At 38.0% G+C, this 18,588-nt stretch overlaps 1 protein-coding gene across 2 annotated transcripts in view; it reads left to right on the top strand.

The window, feature by feature from the left end:
• The window catches only part of LOC131060727 (phenylacetaldehyde reductase), a 207,445-nt gene that overhangs the window by 86,689 nt on the left and 102,168 nt on the right, over positions 1-18,588 (top strand). The window lies entirely within an intron of this gene.

Here is an 18,588-nt window from a genome sequence, read left to right as displayed (position 1 = left end):
AGCACAAAGACTGCAAATCAAATTCGATTAAGCTCTTTAAGAAACACTTGCAAGAAAGATAATATAGAACACTAACTCAAGAATGTAGCACAAAGACCCAAAGCTTGAGCAATTTCCTTTTATTCCTTTCAATTCTTGAATTTACACATGAAAGCTCAAAGACTTATTTGCTGTAAATTGGGTAGAATTTTTGCTTGCTTTCCAAAAAGACAAAGATTACAATAGACCCCTCAAGTATTTATAGAAAAGGAGCCTTGAGAAAAAGGTGGGAGGATCCTAACTAACTTGAGAGATTCTCTCAACCACCAAGACTTATTCAATAACTAACTAAGACTTATTCCAACTACAGTCTTAATTGAACACAACTTGTAGTTGCTTTACATGTAATTACAAAAGTGCAAGTAATGATTTAACTTGCGTTTTACAAAAGGACTTTTACATGTAACTTGTCAAAAAAAAAACAACTAAAGATTACAAATATGGAAAAATACAACTAAGTGTTGAAAAACACTTAAGCTGTAGCACGTGAAGACACGAATCCTTCAAACTTCTGGATGATCATTTGTAGTTCATCGGGATCCGGTTCATGGGTGTTCTTGGCAACAACCATGGTCTTCACAATGGTATCATGACATCGGAGGAGCGCAAAGCTGTTTTTATCCAGGATGGATTGGATTTCATGCAAAAAGATTTGGTGTTTCATCAACATTTGAATTGAAGCGACCGAGAATTGTTCGCTCCTCCATTCATTATGTATCCTCATCTATAAATCAGCAAGAACTTCTTCTTCTAGAATCAACTCTCCATCCTAACTTAGTATGTTGCAAGAGGCCTTTTCACAATGAGAGACAATATCTCGGAAAACTTCACCCCGTAATCTCATTGTATCACCAATCTCCTCAATGAGGGATTTAAGAACAAGGGCCTTATTTTCCATAAGCTCTTCAAATTCCAAGTACAAGACCTTGGAAAAGATGATGGCATGTTCCTGTAGAACACTCAACTATTGTTGGGGCATGGTACGCCAGATTGTCAAACTATCTTCAACACTTTCCAGATTCTTTTTGAAAGTATCGGAAGTCTGATCCAGTTTCTCTTCAATGGTTTCCAACTTAGACATCGTCTGAAAAATGTCTTTCATCACTTGTGCACATAGATCATGAAGCTAATCAACCCAGGAATCCAATGCTTGTACCTTCTAAGAAGCCCTTTCAACTCCACGAATTGATTCTTGGGAACCGGAAGAACCTGTGGGGTTACTCCCTTCAGCAGCAGGTTTTGTAATTTTATGAACAACTACCACAAGTTGTCGGTTTTCCTCTTCTAGCTTGTCTTTCTTTGCTAGAAGTTCATCACACCGCTGTACCAATGAAGCTACAGAAAACTGAGCATCATGTTTAATCACCTCATGTGTTTGCTTACCCAATTCTATCCTTGTAACTTTGTAATCAGCAGCCAACATTTCTTCAAGTGGCTTATCCGCAATGGGTTCAACAATTTCAGCTACCTTCATCTTGTTGCTGTCAACAGTTACTCTGGAGATAGTCTTGGCCTTTTTAGCAACCTTGGATCTGGACTATTTTAGTTGCTGATAATCAAAGGCATCAGGTGAGATTTCTTGCTTCTTCCTCTTAGGAGTAAAAGAACTAAGTCATGGAGGTAAAGCCATCAACTCTCCTTCTGTAGCAATTGTAGGCAAAGGAGAAACAGTTTCTGTTTGAATAACCGTAGTCATCTTGGGAGGAATATTTGTTTGTATGGCGACCACGGTTTGCTCAGTAGCCAATGGGCATGAAGATTGCCTCATGAATTCTTCAAAACCAGAAGTGGAGGTATCAATTTCTGACAGTTGGACACAAACAGGAGTATCTTCAGGAACTTCCTGCACATTCTCTTCTGATGATCAGGAGGTGGCTCGTATGCCGAAATAGGAATGACATTATGAGGAGATTCATCAGCTAGGAAGTCAGGAGGAGAAAGGGGCGTCTCAATGGAAACTGTAGGAATAATCTCATGAGGCGAATTGGATGCTAGAGACTTGGGAGTATCATCAGATTGCTGCCCTTCTTCTGGATTATCCAGATCGATCATCTGGACATGAAATCGTGACTTTTCCTTTCCACGAACTATCGCCTCCTCAGGAGGAAGCACTACTGCCCGACTAACTCGCAATTTGATCCTTGTGCCCGAAGATGATGCGCCTTCCTTGTTGTCAACCTGAATCTCAGACTTACGTCTAAGAGGCCCCGTAGAATCATCTTCTTTCCCAATCTTGATTTTTATGAGTCTAACAACATTACTTTTCAGCCAAGCATTGGTGTTAGCTAAGATAGGCTGAAATCTCTCAAGAATGGATATGCACTCCTTGTGTGACCATTGGATTAAAGGAAGTGGAGCTTCCTCAACCCTTTGTTAAATATATTTAGGATCAAGTACGTGCCCATCATCAATCACCCCTTGTGGAATGTCCAGCAAGTTCAAATCAACAACCTGCTCAACAGTGAGCCTACAATAATCCATCTTCAGAACCTCGACCTCTGTGCGGAGATCTACCCAGATATCCTCAATGCGATGCACGTGCACAAAGGATTTTTTGATCTTCTCCTTCATACCCCGGTAATCAAAATCAGCTGTGGACTTAAACCTTTTGAGCTTAATTTCCTGCATTTCAGTCTCCATGGCCTTGGCTTTAACGGATGTGACAAGAGAATACCGACCAATTTTTAATGGGTTTATCGTGGAGATCCCCATTCCAGCTTTGTGTCTGGCAGACTGATGAGTGTGGACAGCCATGATTTGTCTTCCCAACTCCATAAGAATGATCTTCTCAGTTGGGTATCTAGGGAGCATGTATGGCTGCCCACTATAGCATCTGATTCTCATATAGGTGAAGGTCGGGAACTGTAGAAACAAGCATCCATACTCACTCACCCTTTCCCATGCCTCATATGATACCCTTTTGTTCTTCAGAGTTTTGTCAAACTGACACATGAAGTAATCGAAGAATGCATCCTGGACTCTTTTGAAATGCAATCTGCTGGGTCTCATAGGTAACTGATCATAATATTCCCAAACTGGTATAAGCGAGCAATCATCCTTGGTAGAAAGACTTGGAAAATGTCTAAGTGATGCTACCAAGTATACCAAATATGAGTTCATGTAGAAAGTCATGGTGGAAGAGACTACTGCAAGTTGTTCACACAAGGCATCGCTGATGACCTCTCCCCATGATATATGATGGGACTGTCTTATGAACATGATGAATTGGTACATCCAGGGCTCAAAAACATTAGAGTGTTCAAGGCCCATTATCCTGCTGAGGAGGGTTATGATGTCTCCTATTTCCCATTTGAAGTCACAGCGGTACAACTTAGCCCACCTTGAGAAGGCGGCTCGAGGCTCATGGATCCACCTGTTGATATGTTGTTTACAATCCTTTTCCCTTTTCACATATTACTCAGCTGCACTCTCTTTGGAGATTTCTATGTAAACAAGTGCAGGAAGTATTCTAAAGACCTTCTCAATTGTGTCTACATCAAGGCAGATTATTTCTTCGCCATCATCATTTTTAATAATTCTTGTCTCCTTGTCGAAGTGATGGGCGCAAGCGAGAACAAATTCAGGTTCAAGGGCAGCCACCGGGAAAGAAGATGCGTGATGGATATGGCTGTCCAACAACCGCTGCATATTGCTATCTTGTGGATCCTCAACCCTTTTGACAAATTCTGACATGTCTACATGCCCTATCTCTGTATCTCCGATACGATTCAAAGGAGAGGAAACTTGGGAAGGCGCAACTTCATTTTGGTATTTGTCATATTTGTATTTCATCTTTTTTGGAATTGTAGATGACGGCAAATCTGACATTGATGGACAACCTGGAATATTGTGATGAAGACTTGAAAGCGTTAAGGCAACATCATATTCAGCTACAAATAACATTTTTCCTTCTTCAAATGGGAAAAACTTCGACTCTTAAACTTCACGATTCTTTGAGAGAAAGAGGGGAAATAAATGGAAATGGGGGGAATCTTGACTTTGACCAATTTCGGATCTTGGGGAAATTTTCGCAAGTATACAAGTTGGAAAGGGCATACATGCAATCGGATTTTTAAAACCCGAATGCAAGTACACTCGTAAATTTGCAAATGGAGAAATGGATGGAAAATGAGAAGTAGACTTGCGGAAAATGACGAAAATGGAAAGTACGAATATGGGTGACATGAATGGGTAAAAATGGGAAAATCCGGGAATGTCATTTTCATGAAAATGGGAAGAACTTTTCAACATGTAATCGGGTTCTTAAAACCCAATTTTGAAAGGAAGGGTATTTCACACTTTTTCAACTTGAAATTTTAACCAAAAATGGTTAAATTCTTTAACCGTAAGGGAAGAACAAAAATTTCCAGCCAACTTGTAATCGGGATCTAAAATCGCAAATACAAGTAAAGAGGGAAAATGGGGAAGAACAATGCAATCCAAAAATTGCATATCAAGGGGAAAAACTCTCTCACAAAACCAATTTTGGGACAAGAACAACATATTTACAAAATTACAACTAGAAAGGAAAACTAAGAAAACAAGAAAATAAGAAAATGAGACAAGGAAAGAAAAGAAAACATACCTTGTTTCAAACTGAAAATGCCTCTCCAAAAGATGCAACAATCTTGGAATGAAGAAGACAATCCAATAAATAAAGGCAATCCGCAACCCAAACCCTTGCCACGTTTTTGAAAAACGTCTTTAGCAGCAAAAATGTGGTTAAAGATACAAGAAAATAGGGCCAAATCGCTAAGGAAATACCATGTAGGAGAGTCTCAAAGCCAAACGCCCAAGGATGGAGAGAAAACATGGCACCAAAACCCCAAGATGTGGCTTGGAAGAATCACGTGGAAAACGGTTTTGAAGAAGTAAATGAAGTGTTAACCGTTTACCAAATCAAATGCAACGTGTTTCCAAACTCAAAAAAAAAAGTGCCTTGCAATCATTTCGCCTCCTTGATCCATGAATTTCTCCATAAAAATCGAGAAGAATTTGTGGCAAAATCGGTTTAGGAGAGGAAAAATACTTGGTCGGGTTTTTGGAAGAGAAGTGCAAATTCGATTTTGCATGCACTTGTGAAAATCGGGTTTTGGAGAACAAATAGCAAGTTTAAAATGCACTTTTTCAACTATAAGGCAAAAATCGGGATTTTTAGAACAAATAGCAAGTTTAAAATGTTCAAAAATGCACTTTATAGGCAAAATCGGGTTTTTGGAAGAGAATAGCAAGTTTAAAATTTCACTTTTTCATTCCAAGGCAAAATTGGGTTTTGGAGAGACATGTGCAAGTTTGAAATCACTTGTAAAGAGAAAATAAAATCCCTACAACAAGTTATATTTCATTTGCACACATGTAATAGGGGTTTTAAATCCCTATTACATGTAAAAACCATTAAAGTAGGGGTTTTAGAAAAGAATTACAAGTTTACTTGTAACTTAACCAAAAAATCCCTATTTTAACTGAAAAAGCCAAAAAAACAACAAAAAACAAAAAGGGGGAAATAAAAAGAAAATTACAAGTTTTATTTTTCAATAAAGCGCTCATGTAATAAGCTAAAAATTTCCCTACAAAGACCAAAACAATGGAAATCATTAAAACTTGCAGTTCAAGGAAAATTCTCCACCTGCAATCAGGGAGAAAAAACCCGAAATTGAAGGAAAAACATAGAAAACGAATCTAGAATGCGATGAAATTCCAAATGTAGTTTGAGGATGGACTAAGGATTAAGCCAGTCCAAGGATTAGTCAAAATTTTGCCTCGGGAAGCATGCCAGAGTAAATTTTTCATTTTTTCACAAAAAATTTATGTAATGGTCCTTCATTTTTGAAAACAAAAATGAGGACAACAGGTTTGCCCATTCTTTGGCATCTATCACATTTTGTGATATATTTTGCTCATAGTTACAAGCCTCGGACTCGGCAAGCTGATTTTTGTCTCGGACTCGAACTTGGCGCCCAGACTAGGCCCGAGACTCGGCAAATTGAAAAACCCAAGAAATTCAAAGATTTTTAACGATTTTAAACTTCTTTCATGTTTTTTTTAATAAATAAACATTAAAGACACAATAATCTCATCAAATAGAAACACATACACAAGTTTACATTGATCACATAAGTATAAATGCAAATTTTAGGCTTGGGTTGAAGGAAATAAGCTAAACTAAATAACACATTAGAAATATAGATAGTGTCAAATGTCTACAAAATTCACGGAATATGAAATCCATGTCATCAAAAGTTCAAAACATATATCAAGTTCAACATAAAAGCTAGAGCATAGAAGTCTAAGGCTTAGAGGAGCCAATATCAGTCGACCTCGCAACTGTCTTACGTGTGCGCCTAAGATAGATCCTGGAACGTTCTGTAGCCATGATCTCTTCCTGTGTCTGAGGTTCAAGCTCACGCTTAGTGACATCCATATTCTCATCCACATTATCCTCGAGGAACAAAACATATTAACCCTTTTTTTCATTTAAAACTAATGTCATTTTATTTATTTTTAACTTATTATTTTTTGCTTGTGCGACAGAGTCTGACCCACGGGACACGACAAGTCTGATGAGTTTGACAGACTCAGCGAGTCTGCCAAAACTCGGCCAAGTCCGAGTCCAGAGGCCATGGGCCTCGGTAAGGGCTACCCGCCTCTGGACTCTACGAGTCTTGCCAAGACTCGCAAAGTCTTGTAACATTGATTTGGCTACATCCTTGTGCAGGTTAGGCCAATAGTATCCTGTATTGAGTATCTTAATGGCTGTCCTTCTAGCTGCAAAATGTCCTCCACAAGTCTCATCATGGCATGCATGCAAGATGTCACAAGTTTCATCCTCCCAGACACACCTTCGCATTACTTGGTTTGGACTAGTATAGGATAGGAATCCTGCTACCCAGGAGAAATTAAAGCTCTTTTCAACAAGAAATCTCTTTTCTTTTGGTGAGAAATGAGGAGGAATTCTTTGAGCAACTAGGTAGTTAGCTATGTCAGCATACCAAGGTGTATAGGCAATAATAGAGAACAAATGTTCATTTGGAAATGAGTCATCAATGACTTGTGGATCTGCATTTGTTATAATCTTGATAGAAAATTTGCTACCACATTGGCTTTCCCTGGCTTGTCAACAATGGTGATATCAAATTCTTGCATCAACAATATCCATCTTGCTAATCTCCTTGAAATCGAGGATTTATTCATGAGGTATTTAATGGTTGTATGATCTGTATGAACAAAGATTTGGTAGCCAGTGATGTAGTGTCTGAACTTATTAAGTGCATATATGACTGCTAACATCTCTTTTTCTGTGACAGTGTAGTTAAATTCAGGTCTTTGCAATTTTTTACTGATAAAGTAAATAGCAGTTTCTACATTGGTTTCTTTTTGCCCCAAAACAACACCTATAGCATAATATGAAGCATTAGTATGGATATGAAAAGGGAGTGCCCAATTGGGTCCTTTAAGAACAAGTGCTTGGGTTAGTGCGCTTACCAACTGACTTGAGTTCTCTAAAGGCCTCTTCTTGTTCAACTCCCCATACAAATGGCTCTCCCTTCCATGTCAAATTGTGTAGTGGATAAGAAGTTTGTGCAAAGTTCTTAATGAATCTTCGGTAGTAGCCCGCGTGTCCAAGGAAGGATTTCACTCCGGTCACGTCCTCCGGGCTCTCCATTTTAATGATGACACCTACTTTGTCAAGATCTGTGTTCAACCCTTCCTTACACACAATTTGGCGAAGTAGTTTTCTTTGGGGTACCATAAACTGACATTTTTTCGGGTTTAGGGCCAACTGTACCCTTCGCACCTGTCCATACATTCCTTGAGTGCCATGAGGTGATTTCCCTGTGAGCTATAGATGGACAAGTCGTCCAAGAAGGCCTTAAAATTCCCTATAGACATCTTATCAAAAATGTGCAATATGATTCGTTGGAAGGTGGTCGGGGCATTAGGCAGGCTGAATGGCATCCTATTATATGTGTACACCCCATCCTCTACCACGAATGCGGTCTTCAACTTGTCTTCCTCCGCAATATTGATCTGGTTATAGCCTGAAAACCTGTCCAAGAACTAATATATTTCATGGCCTACCACCTCTTCCAGTTGCTGTCGATGAACGGTATTGGGAAGGGGTCTTTGATTGTAACTGTCTTTAGACACCTGCAGTCCATACAAATTTGGATTTGGTTTGCCTCCTGCTGAAACTTACTAGCTTCGGTAAGATAAATGATTGAATGAGAAACTTCATTTATCTCTCATTCAATCATCTACCTTATCGATATAACTACAATTTAAGTATAGACCTCATGATTAAATAAATGAACATATGCATATTCGATAATATTAATCATGTTGTGATCAGACCGCAATTATAACTACCATAGGTATCATATGATAGCATTGATTAAATGCTATCATATGATAACTATAATAGTTATCATTCTAAAACACATATTAAATACCGAATCATTTATTCGTTGATTATGCTTAACTTATCCCAATCACTTATCGGGTAACTATACATTGCCCCGATTATTAATAACTATTGGCATATATTAAAAAGCATGACCAATAGTTATCGGCATATGTTAAATAGCATAACCGATAGTTATCGGTATAACACACGTTAAAGAGGAAAGACGTGACCGATGATTAACAACACAACACATAAGTAATGTGTTTATATTAACCGAAGCGGTGTCTATGCCACGATCAAGACATGTCTTGATCGGGCATGTCTAAAAGACATGACTGATCAAGGCATGCCTTGATCGGTGAATCATAGGCTATAAGTACATACAAATGAAGTGCTGAAGTGACATCGAAATTATTAATGTTATCTTCAGCAACCTGTGACATAAGAAACAAAAAATATCAGTAAAGGAAATAATAATATACATAACTTCAGACTTGAACATAAATTTGAATATCATTTACACCTCCTTTAGGGAAATAACAATTGGTGACACCCACTCACTTGTTTCCACCTTGAAGATAATGCATGCTTCTAACATTTTCTCGATATCTTTATTCACCTTGGCGACATAGTTCTTGTTCAATTTGTAGGGCCTCTTACATATGGGTTACACACCCGTTACAAGAGGGATTTTGCGTATGTAGAGTTTTGGAGGTATCCCTTTTAAATCTTTATATGTCCAGGCAAAGGTGTCTTTGTACTCGAGAAATATCTTGAATGTAGTTGCCTTCAATACGGGGTTCCAGTTGTTCCCCACCAAGATCACCTTTGAGTTATCCTCATCCCCCAGGTTTACCTTTTTTATGTTTGGTTTTTCGTACTTGATAGTCTTATCTCTCTCAAACTGATGGGCCGGGGTATCATCCACCTTTGCCACTCTGTGTACTCTAGCAGAAAGGTGGTACTTTCCACACCTTCACCAACCTCTTCAATTTCACTAATATGTAACATATTGCAGTTTGGGTGGAAGACCTCATAGTACTCCATTTGCTAGTGAAATAGCCCATTGAGAGAGCTTGTTTCATCCTTCAAGCAGCCCTCCTGTTCCAATACCCCTTCGTCATTAGGTTCCATTCTTTTCTTTCCATCCTTAGGACTCCATTCATAGTCATTAGAGTCTAAGTCAGAGGATGAAAATTCTTCACTTAAGGCCTGATTCTTCAAATCGATGGCATACTTCCATCCTTTGCTCTCGATGGAGAGTGTATTATTTTTCCAATTGTGGTTTGCATTGGTGGGGATCAGCCAACCCCTTCTAAGGAGGGCATCATACGCCTTCTTTTGGAGTGGGATGACCATGAAGTTTGTTGGTAAACAGATTTGTTGCTTTAAGAAACTTTCTTGAAAACTCTGTTTTGCCCTGTAATTAGCAACAAAGCGTTCACAACAGTTGAAGAATCACAAAGAAATGGTAATTCTTCTTTGCGTTTGAGAGGGGCAGCTCCCTCGTATAATGGGGGGTATTTGGATTTTTCGAAAATTTAAAGAACGAACAATAAATAAAGATTGAACGCCATACAAGGTATGAATCTAGATTAAAATAAATTCCATATAATCAAGTTTGAGATACCACAACTTGAAATAAAACTTCTTCACATTCAATGTTAAAGGGAAAGCATTAGGTAATCATCAATTAAACATAAGAACATTGATAATAACCCATGAGAATAAGTTGAACACACATCCAAATTGATCTCTATTGCTTCATTGCTTGAATAACACTATCCAAGTCTCTTATACAAAGCTTGTGAAAAGTGGAATCCCCTCACATTGAATAATAATGAGGTATATATAGGTGAAGTGGTAACCACCTGAGGTAACTACCCTAACCACCTTTATAACTACTTTATAGCTTCCTCAACCACTTGAAATAACTTTCTCAACTTTGGGAAAAATAACTACTTAGAATAACTACCCAAAATGAGAACTTAGGATAACTACCTCATATGAAAAGAGCCAAGATTATCTTTTATTACAATACAGAAATAGAGATGAGAGAAAGGAAACTCGATCATGAGAGTTATTTACAAAGAAAGACAAAAACATGATGCGAGTAACACAACAAAAATGGAGACTATACAAAATGCAACTCTGCACTTATTTTAAGCTAACTCCTTGTGCTGCCGATGAGGCTGTCGTTTTTGTAGGCACATTATGTTGTCCAGGTCCTTTGTCTCTGAAGATTCTGAAAAGTCGGATGGCTGAAGTGACAGATTTTCCTTTGGGAATTAGGATGTTGGCTATCCTCATTTTCCATGTCTTCAAGTTTCTATGAACGCCACTTAGTTCTGTCACCATGCTGAGTATTTGAGACATAGAGATTCTCAAGGAAGAGTAAATATCAATCAATTTTTCCATGGTATTTTCATTGAAGTTTGTTCTGTTAAAAAGCTGCTGATCTACCATGTTCTGGAAGCTATTCTGTAACACCTGCAAATCTTCCATCAATGTCACATCTGGGAGAAGAGTAGTGAGTTGTCCTTGGAGTTTGGTACACACTTGATCACATAAAAGCATGAGCTTTTCTAATTCTGATGAAACTTGATCTATGATCACTAGTTTCCAGTTAATGCTTTCTATCCATATTTCTAGATAATCTTTTTCATTACTAGGCAGGATTTTCTCAGTTGCAAGGGTGTCCATTCCAATTTCTATCATTTGTTTGAAATCATTCACAATTTCCTTCCAAGTTGTTTCCTCTTTCTTGACATTCTTCAAGTCTTGCTCAATAGTATTTTTCTTTATTAAGGCCTCATCATGGATAGATTTTGCTTGGACTAGGAAATCACATGCAAGAGTTTTGACCTTTTCTACCCAACCTTCAATTACCTTTCCATAGGCTTGGTACTTTTGAAGATTATCCATAACATTCCTTTCAATTTCTCCTTATGGTGTCAATATAATTGGCTGGCGATCTACACTTAGTGGCATAGTGGAGGTATCAACTACGGATTTCAAGTAAGAAGACAAAGTGTGCACTTGTTGTTTCAATTGATCCTTGGATTGCTTATCCTTTTCACTTCTCTCCACCATTCTGGCTGCCATCACATTAAAGTTCTGAATATCAGACTCATGAGAAGAAGGTCCCATATCAATCTTTGTCACAACAAAGTCCGCAGAGGTGGCCTCATTTGTATCCTTCTCAGATATGGGTTGAGCAATCTCTAAGCACATATTCCTTGAATTTGGATCAGTCTTTATTCTTGAGGATACTTTGAGTTTCTTTGGTTTTTCAGCTCTTCCAAAGAGATCAGATATGCTACTAAATTCAGGTACCACCAACTTTTCTACCTTCTTCTTCAATAGACTTTGTTCTAACCATGGGAAAGAAGAATTTTCTGTGGACTCTTGGGTGATTTCTTGTCTTGCTACCAGTGTTGTTGTCACCTCTCTGATTTCTTCAAATTGATCGCTTGGATTGCTTGGAAATGATGAATCCATGACTAAAGTATTTTGTTGTGCTTCTTGTCGTAGGGATTCAATAGGAACTGAGGGAGATATGGAATGCATTCCATCATCAAATCTTGTGTCATCCAGAATTTCCACTGGAACTTGATCCTTTACTTGACTTGCAATAGAATTTTCTTCTATGTCTTTTGCTCTGGATTTCTTCCTCTTTTGTCGAGGTTCATCACCACATGTGTTCTGAAGATTGTTCCTCCTTGGAGGGTCTTCATCTCCATCACTTCCTTGAGTATTCTGGTAAGAAGGGGTATCCCTAGCTGGAGTATGGGAAGAATGTATTGAAGTAGAGCTCTCAAGCTGATTTCCTTTCCTTCTTGGAGTTTCCTTTGTTGGTCTGGTAGCAGTCATTTTAGTAATCTTCTTCTTAATCCAGGCTTCAGAATTCTTGATTACAAAACTTATTCTTTCTCTGACATCTCTCATTTCCGGATCTGCCCAATTCAAACTGGGAAGTGGCTGGGACTGGACTTGCTCAAAATAGATAGGATCAATCAAATCAGATCCATCATCTTCAATGCCTTCTATGGTCCAATCCATCTTGAAATCTTTCATTTGCTTCAAAGTTAACCTTGTCCAATCTCTTTTTCTAACCTCGAACTCATCTTCGCAATCCTCCCAAAAGTCTTCGAGATTAGGAAAATGAAAATAGCCAGGACCTAACTTTAAGCTGTTCTTGACATAATCTTTGCTATCAAAAGGGAACCTCATCTGGTATGGATACAAGTTGATCTTAGATAAAGCTTTTTCTGTCTCATCTGCTCTTGAACTTGAATCACATCTATAGTGCCCGAGACAAATGGGAAAGGCTACACCTTTATTCTTTCTATCTCTACATTCATTTTGAACTAAAACCAATTGCCGACAAAGCTCAACTAAAATGAGCTTATCATCAACATATCTGGGTAACTTGAGTGGATAACCTTCAAATCCTCCTACTCGAAGGTAGGTAAATCTCGAAAACTGGATGGAGAAACTTCCATATTTCTTTATCAATTTAGCGGCTTCCTTTGATATTCTAGTGGCAATGTCTCCTTGTAATAACCTTACTGCCCACATTGTGAAAGCATCATTCACTTGCCTGAAATACACAAAGCTTTCCTCGAGTTGCAGTTGCTTGTAATAATGGTAAATTTGAGTTTCTTGATTCAGGACACCATTAGTACTTAACCCTGGCCATGACCTCAAATTAGCAATAGCATATATCAAGTAAGAGATCATATGGAAGCATTGACTTGTTTTGAAGTGCACTAACTGGTCATGTATGCAGTTACTGATGAGATGGCCCCAGTCAATGAATTGCTTACCGGCAGAGATGATTGTTATGAAGATATACATCCACATTTCAAACTCAGTGGAGTCAGGACTTCCTATCACTCTATGGAGTAACAAAATCAAGTAACAAATCTCTTTGATGAAAAGAGAACGATGGAGTGTTTTTGGAAGCTGAGACTGTCCTCCTCGTGGTGCAACCATCCATTCTTTAGCCAGATTGTTGAGGCATTTGCTTCTATTATCGCTGAAGTATTTGTAAGCTTTTTGCTTATTGATGTGAGTGAAATTTTCCTTATATGGCAAACGAAGAATAATAGCTATTGAAATTCCGTCAAGTTTGGCCATTAAGGATCCGTCTGCAGCTCTTATCTCTCTCGCATCTGGATTATATCTTTTTGAGCATTCTAGTACCAAATCTGTACATTGAATTGATATGGGAAAACATGCTGCTTCAATCAAGCCACTTCCTGCCACTCTACAAGACAATTTTGATCTGTCACCTTTCATGAAGAACTTTTTGATCTCCTGCAAATTTATGTGCCCAGTCTTGGTATCATGAACCTCTGGAATCATGGTGGTGATCATCGGGGCATACTCATACTCTTGAGCCTTGTATTTCATGATGATGTGTTTTGCAAATTCTTATACTAAGAAGTTCTTAAAGCGTCTTGTTATTACCAATTGCAGCAAATTAAACAATGTTTAAAAATATCTCTTGACTCCCTCTTATCCCATAGGTTTGAAAACTTGAAAGATCATTTAAAACAATACCATGCTATTGCTAGAATCATTGCATTACGTTTCTTTGAGATAATTTATTAAATAAATCATATCTCTCATTCTCCATATTTCATGGTATCTGACACAACTCCTTCTTCAATCTGTATTTGAAAAGAATACTCATAACATATTTAAAGCTCTTTGAGATAGCGAGCATGGGTTTTGAAGTAAACCGACCCAGTATTCTTCAATGCATGAATGATATCGATTTGAACTGAAACTTACACAAGTTCTTCTTTAATCACAAGGAAGTCTTTAAAACTCTTTTATAACACATTACTCTGCCAGTGCAGAAAGTAGTCATGCATACCCATTCTTTATGTTTGTATGTACGTTTTACAGACTTGAAAGCTTCTAAAACCTCTTCAACTAATTCATTCTGTGTTGCGACCACATTTATTTGAGGAAGTGTCTTTGCCTTTGTTACTGATGACTCTACATCCGGATCCACTATTGCCGTAACCTACTTCTATCGAAATCCTCTGCCTATAGCAGGTATCTGTGAAATGACATCTATTCTGAAATGCTGCAAGTCGAAACAAATCTGACAGAAACCTTGCCATTTGATCATTTATGCTTTTCTAAATCTCCCATTTCATGCATTCTACGAGATGAGATTTCTTTTGAGCCATTCGATAAAATTAATCCTCATTGTATTCGATTGCATATATATATATTAAAAAAAAGTTTTTTTTTTTAAAAACTCCATGCGATGACATCTCTTGAAACACCTTGTCATCTTTTGCATGTATGTCGACCAGAGCATTTGTAACTGTAAAATCTTATATAATTGGCAGCACTAATACGTATCAATAGAAATAATACTACCAAGAATGGCAAGATATTTCTAAAGTTTTGTCATGAAGAAAAGGAAATGACTTAGAAACTAGTCAAATATCAACTAGCACCCGCCAGTTGCATCTGCGTGAAAGGAGCCATCTGATACACATACCACGTATCTGCAGAATACAAGGTGCTTAAACATTTCATATTCAATACCTGCGAGTGGAGTTAGAGAGAACGATAGCATGCATCTTTATCGGCATGCAAAGCAAACGGTGGAAGTAGTTATAAAACTGATTTTGCTATCTTTCACAAGCCACGTGGTGTATTCAATCTGCCAGATGGACGTTCAAGGGGAAGGCGTGGTGTATTGAAATACTCACATCTTGCCGATGAGAATAGAGAGGAATTGAAGTGTATCGGCATCTTGTTAAGGTTGGCCAACTCACCGGTGTATGAAACAGTTACATGACTTTAAGTTTTTCCACGTTGTGCATAGGAATGGAATGTATCGGTAATTTGATGATTCCCACCAACTCAGCGATAATGAAACAAAACCGTGGCTATTCTTCTTAAAGCACGATACAATAACGTCTTTTATGCACCACGTGGGATTCTTGGTCTTCTTTCTTTAAAATTCTCCTTTGCCGATAAGAACAACAACTTAGCATGTATTGGTATCTTGTTAACTTGCCGGTGCATGGAGGCGATTGCTAAGTTATTTACATTTATCATGAGGGGTCAATACAACTTTAAATTTTCCCACATTATGTGAAGAAACATATTGGTAATTTGATGCTTTCAACTTAGCGATAATCTGGCCATCAACACTTCATTAATGATAATTGGATCTTTATCTATCGGTGGTTTAATCTCCATCCACAAGTTGCCGTGGGATATTGAAATAAAGTGAATTAGTTTGTTCTTTTTTTTATATATGGACTCCACCAACTTACCAATGAAGAAGTTGTCAAAACTTTGCGTGAAAACATATCGGTTACTTATGTTATTTACCAACTTGGCGATAACAATCAACTCACTTTCTGAACTTGGTGAATATAGGCGCTTTGATTGTTCTACCAACCTGCCGCTAACACTTGGTTAACTGCCGACTTAAACCGCCGATGGTGTACATTTCCCAAGTGAGTCGCTTCTAGTGTAAGAATCTCAAAACCATTCTTCGAAGTGTCTTACCTCCATGCCATGAAAACCCGCATTCTATATTTCAAACTCGATTGTATAATACGATTATCACATTACATATCACAAGGACAGATAAGGGAGCATTTGGTCAATGAAGTCCGTCTGAGTCATTTTACTCTCTTTCAAAGCCAAAAATTAATAGTTAACCACGGAAAAGGATCATAGGCAAATTCACTTCTTGTGTCATTGGTACATTTACAAGACATTGTTGATAGTAGGTTGTTTCGTCAAGGGGTTTCTAAATTTCTTGAATGACACGAACATTAAAACAACTTCAAGATTCTTTTCTTATGACTCATGACATAGGGAATTGCCATTAACTGGTGCACTTTCTTTTGTGAAGCCACAAGGGAGGTATGGGGCCATGCTTGGTGACTTATGTCATGTCTGACTTTGGAAGGTTAGACGATCCACCTTCTCAGAATTGCCTTTGGAGGTATGGCTAGGTTGCTTGCATGTACAAGTCAAGTGCATGCACTTCCCTCATGTAGGGGTCATGATCACCATTATAACCCATTTTTCTATATAAAAGCTGTCAAGCCTCATTGTAAGGGGTTCTCTCCCTGCTGCCTTGAGCTTTCTTATGCTTTTCTCTTCTCTTGAAGACTTGTAATTATTTTTACATTTCTACAACTGTAAGTTTGGCCATTGGCCTTATAATTAATTGAAATCACCATCCTTGCCTACCTTCAACTTATGCATGCTGTGTATGTGTTCTTACCTCCATTATAAGTGTATGTTTGTGATTTTCTTTCACATGTATGTTGTGTTAGCTTGTTTTCTGAGTGTGACTTGTGGGAATCCTTCTCCCCTCTTGACATTTAACAAATTCTAACCTCCACACATGTATTGGGATCATTCGTACAACTGAAGTTTGTGCATTACCTGGGTGTTTCAGTCAATTATTTGTGTCATTTCGGTAGGGAGAGGAACAATCTCTTCTTGGTGCATAACCTCCCTTTATTTTAAGCATTTCTCTCTTCCCTTTCCCTCTGCAAGTTGTTAGGATAGGCTTAGGAGTTAGTTTTTAAGTGTTGAGTTGGTTCAACACCTGCACCTGGATTGAGAAGGAAGCCGGCCTTCTCCGGAGATTCAACCCCCTTGCGCAAGGTCCCACACTTTGGGGTTGTTTCAATGTTTCACAAGGTTTCTGAGTTGATAGCTGAACAAGGGTGCAAGCTTTTGTGATAACAATTACTTCTTCTTGGGTGTCATTTTTGGTTACAAGTAATTGTTGTTCGAATGGTTGGCCCATTATGCGTGCCTATCGCCTGCCGCCATATTGATCTCCGAGTTCATATCGGCAATGGCACCAAAATGTTTACTCCCTATGGGGTATGTGTTTTATTACTGAAAGTAAACAACAATTGTAATAGAACATGAACAATACAAAATTCACAATAATGTATGGCAGAATAATATATCTTCTATTGCAAAACCCTGTAATGAGTACAAAATCAAAAACCTCCTGTTCTCGATACATGATGTGATATATATACTACTCGGCAGTTGATTATGAGTGTCAACTGTCGGCAACTACCAACTACCCCTACGAGAACCATAATTTATTACATTGCTAAAACAAAGTATTATTTATTTAGTGGTGGCATATTTGCTGTCTACAGTAACATAATTGTTTCCTTGTCTAGTGTTTCGAATTTTCAATAATCTCAAAGCTGATAGGATTTGCATTCTTTACAAGACAATGCATTGTTCATATTAAAGTAGAAACAGCTAGTGTTTCATCAACAAGAGCACCCAATCAATTATTAGTGCCAATGGAAAGTTATATTTTTGATAAATATGCTAGTATTTTGAAAAACTGGAAGTGATGTGATACTCAAAAGTTACTCGTTGTAGTTTTTAGATGCATTGAAATTAAAGAAAAACTATTTCTATCAAGAAAAGTGAATATTGTTGAATTCCTAATCATAGTTACGAGACTCCCCCCTAACTCTGTAAGCCCTAGGGCAGATAGGGTGAAATGAGTCCCAAAGACTTTAGACCTGAGTACACGGTGAGTCCCATCATTGAGTCTCAGCAATTAGGTGTGAAAATCAGAAATAAAATGAATTAATAGTTGAAAACACTCTTAACTTAACAATTTATGGCAATAAAACTTAGTTAGGGCCTAATAAGTACTCTATGACTTAGTCACATTTGTTTTGGGTTTGGAGGACTCTTGGAGCTTGGTTAAAAGCAATAAAATTATGAAAAATGGAATGCACCATGAAGGTTTGTGTGCTCAAAAAGGCTTTAATTTGGGCTTAGAAGTGAGGGCTCCACCCCTTGACCTTGCACCAAGGTGCTGCCCCTCAAGACAGCTGGGAACTGCCACCTCTGGGTCTCCACTATTTTTAAAAAGAAAAAATTAATAGTCATTTTGATTCTTTTAACTTTTTCCCAATTTAATCCCAAGTAATTGAATTACATTTCAAGTCAATTCCTAGCCTAAGTAATGCTCCTATGACTGTAGTAGCATTTGCAGATATGTTTGAGCTATAAGTCTAGGACTCCACATAGAGCTAGTGATGTTGGGCTTAGTGTTACAAACTTCTCTCTACCATGGTTCATGACTCCAT

Source organism: Cryptomeria japonica, chromosome 10 (assembly GCF_030272615.1).
Source record: "Cryptomeria japonica chromosome 10, Sugi_1.0, whole genome shotgun sequence".
Lineage (NCBI taxonomy): Eukaryota > Viridiplantae > Streptophyta > Pinopsida > Cupressales > Cupressaceae > Cryptomeria > Cryptomeria japonica.
Note: the sequence above shows the minus strand (reverse complement) of the source record. Positions and strands in the feature narration are given on the sequence as shown.